The following is a 3,578-nucleotide window of genomic DNA, read 5'->3' on the forward strand; positions in this document are numbered from 1 at the left end:
ATGTGTGTCACTGAACAAGATCAGCCGTTAAAGAAGGAAATGAAGTACATGATTTCTCTAGCATTGTCTGGAAGGCTTGTTCCAAGCTTTGTGATTTCTGTTATATGGCATTCAACCCAAATATTATTTTGGTGTTGCGCCTACCGTCGTCAGCCTATAGGTCATCTTTCTCGTGCGCTTAAAGACTCTTACAACGTGTAAGTGCGCGCCCAGTTATGTTTGTCAGCAATTCTTTTGTAGGACTGATGTTGATCTTTTAAGGGCAACCAACGAGAAATTAAGCGAAAAGCCTTTGAAGGACATTTCTAGGCTCCTTGTAATAATGTATAAAGACTGTCTAAAGAGATGTTTTGATCACCTAGAACAATTTGATCTGTTCGGATATCTTAGCCTGAAAATTGATGTGTGCGAAAATTTTAGGGAATGATATCTTCATTTCAGAAATTGCTAGGTGAACGTTGCGTTCTAAGAACTGCACAGCGAACAATTTGCTCATTCCAAACTGACCTTTTTCATTGCCAAAAGTTGCAAGAATATCTCTTCCGAAAACTTAAGAGACTACTTTTCCCTCGTGGTTACGAATCTTTTTGGAGATGCTTTAGCAAAGAAATCTATGGCTGTTTGGCAACGTAGAAACAAAATTCTTAGAACGGTTTGATTCTCCCGAACAGATATTTCACCGGGGGTGCCCTTTATCTTTTCTCCCAAAGGGCTATTCCTCGTCATGTAATATGCTAGTCACATTTTTGTAACACAGCCTTGTGAAAATAGGGGGAGCAACTCTTGACATTTTTATAACAAGTAGGTTGGGTAAATGTCACTCGAAAGGAAGTTAGAGCTTTAGGTCCTTTTAACTGTTTTCTTTCTTTCATTAACTTAGGGAACTGGTTAAAACTAGAAAAACTTGAATAGGACCCACCTTTGGGGTAGGGGGGTTCTCAAAGGCACCAGCTATCTTCGAACTTATCACATGAACATTACCGACAACATTTTATTGGCTTTTAAATTTGAGTTGACACAGGAATATTCATCTGGCAAGAGTGGGCATTACTAGACAAACAAGAAAAGTGAGGTTTGAATCTCGCTATAACTTTTTACTGCTTGATAGAGGAGTGGCTATGCAATATAGACACCATCGTTTGACGTTAAGCAAGAGGGGTGCAGGCAGACACCACCATCTATTTTGTGGTTTGGTGGGTCCTGTTCGAGTGTAGTAGTTTTGACCACTTCCCTTAGCTTAGGGTACTGGGACCGCTTTGTGCTTTTCAGAATACAAATAAAAGAGAAAAGTTGCCTTAATAAAATTTGTCATGTAATCGGAAAACTGTAATGGATTTTGTATGGTCTCTTTACAATTGGACATATTAGGACAGAACACCATTTAAAGTATATTGCTCAAGAATTTGGTACTAGAGAATGTTACTATTGCAGGACATTTAAGTCACCGTGAATATTCCAAAACTGTTACACTTTCTCCTATTATCGCATAATTTTCCATTCCTTTATTTATTCATTTGTTTTTATTTCTATATTTAGTATGATAGACTAGAAAAAGAAACAAAACGGCTATAAAAAGTTTAAGAAATAATCATAATGGGGTTATGAGGACGCTGAAACGTTTCTGTATGTTTACGCTTAACAGCAAATCGATCTCAGGCTGATCTCATTGCTTGATTATCAAAAGGCAGTACTTCAGTTCAGTATGACTTAGTTATACTTTCTGAACAGACACGGTCTTCTGCATTGTTAAATTTATACTGAAAAACAAGAGAAGATTTGAAATTGTCCTTTTTCAGTTGGTGACGCGTACATAGCTTGTTTAAGGCCAGCTTAAACCGTGAATTTTTTTAAACTTCCACGTGAAAGGAAATTAGCATGAACACTTCTTTGCAACCCTCTGGTAATCTAGAAGAACTTATCAAAACGTTAACATAAATTCCCTGACACGAAGCATCGTAATCAAGAACTGTGTATGTGTAAACTAAACCATCTGGGACTGAACCTTGTCTCAGTAATGTCGCTGAGTTTAATCGATTCTAAAACCATCCCCTCAATATCTACAATAACTATACGGTAATAAGCAAGGATGCAAGAAAGTTGGAACTTACTTCAGCCAACAACTTACACCGTTTGATAGGGAGTTAGACCAGGAAGACGATCCTTCAATTGGCTGACTGAAATAACACCTCCGATCCACTGTGAAGCGACTGAGGTACTATTCTAGCATTTATTATAAGCTGTCAAAGCTGTCTTCCTATAAATAAGTTCAATATTGTATAGATAAGTGTTTTTGTTGGTAACTCATCCACAAAACTCGTAGTAATTGGAAAAACAATAAATGAGAAATCAAAGCGAATGATGACACCTCTTAAATCACGTTCTTCTTGTAATACTGTAGCAACCAAAATAAAGAACACATTTTTCAACTTCGGGTATTGCGTTCTTGCTTTCTGTTTGGATTACTAAATCTCGCTTATCAGCTTATATTATATTACTGTTGTTCTAGTTATTGTGTTCGTGCCAGTGTTGCCAATCATAAATATGGAGTTTAAAATAAACGACGCTGACGTTAGGAATAAAAGGCCTTCAAAATCGATTCTTCTGGTTCACGTTGTACGTACAATGTGGGTAAATTATCCTAACATAAAACTAACGTGGCACGATTTCAAAGTAAAAACATGAAAAAAATTCATTTTCTGGGCGCACAATGGTCAAAACTTCCAATTTTGATATTTCACGTGCACGTTATAGATATGAAATGTATCCCCAAAATATGTGCTGAAATGCATGCCACAGGTGCAGCACAATTTTTTTCCCCCCCTTTAATTGTTGCTTTGTGGCGTTCCTGTTGTCTTGGAAGTGGTCGGAAAATATGTAGCAGGAAATGAAGTGAAGTTTTCGAGGAACAAAAGCTTAAAGTTTATTAAAATTTGAGAAAACATTTATTGCAATCGAAATGTTGAATGTGAGGTTGGTTGTAGTCTTGTTGGCTGTTGATCGTTTTTTATCTTAGCTTGCGCTGATAACCGCTAATCCCAAGACAATATTGCAATCGGATTGGTCAAGCTGATTTCGATATTACCCATCGTGCACGCAAGCATAAGAGTTTCTTTGCCTTAAGCCAAGTCACAATGCTCTATTATGGGGAATGATATTCTATTATTACTTTTAAAAAACATTTAATTTAATTTTCTTTGTCGCCCAGTAAGGCTGGATATAAATGATTGCATTAGTCTTATAAGCGGTCAAGATTATAAGTGGTCAAGATCAAGTTCTGAAATCTAAAAAAAAAAAACCATCGAGATAGATGTCGGATATCTGAGTTGATCATATTTGATGATAGTCCACGAAATGATCGTTTGATTACTAACTTCGATGAACTATCATCGACTATCATCCTTTATCATTCATATCGTAATTAAAAGAATCAATCGCTATCTGTTTTTTTTGTTTCTTTTTTTCAATTCTTCTCCAGCCACAAGTAGGATTCGATGATACTTGATTAAAGATCATTTTCAGTGACATTTTCAAAAGGAAGGATTGCGCATTACCCAACAAATGATAAATAGTAGTATGGG

General features: G+C 36.4%; 1 protein-coding gene across 1 annotated transcript in view; it reads right to left on the bottom strand.

The window, feature by feature from the left end:
- The window catches only part of LOC138024849 (uncharacterized), a 4,199-nt gene extending 1,703 nt beyond the window's left edge, over positions 1 to 2,496 (bottom strand). Inside the window, exons 1-2 of the mRNA XM_068872040.1 lie at positions 2,366 to 2,496; positions 2,109 to 2,254 (exon numbers count right to left, since the gene is read on the bottom strand). The gene's annotated coding sequence lies outside the window, so the exon portion shown is untranslated. The remainder of the gene's footprint in view (positions 1 to 2,108; positions 2,255 to 2,365) is intronic.
- Between the last annotated feature and the right edge of the window lie 1,082 nt (positions 2,497 to 3,578).

Source organism: Montipora capricornis, chromosome 11, assembly GCF_036669925.1.
Source record: "Montipora capricornis isolate CH-2021 chromosome 11, ASM3666992v2, whole genome shotgun sequence".
Taxonomy (NCBI): domain Eukaryota; kingdom Metazoa; phylum Cnidaria; class Anthozoa; order Scleractinia; family Acroporidae; genus Montipora; species Montipora capricornis.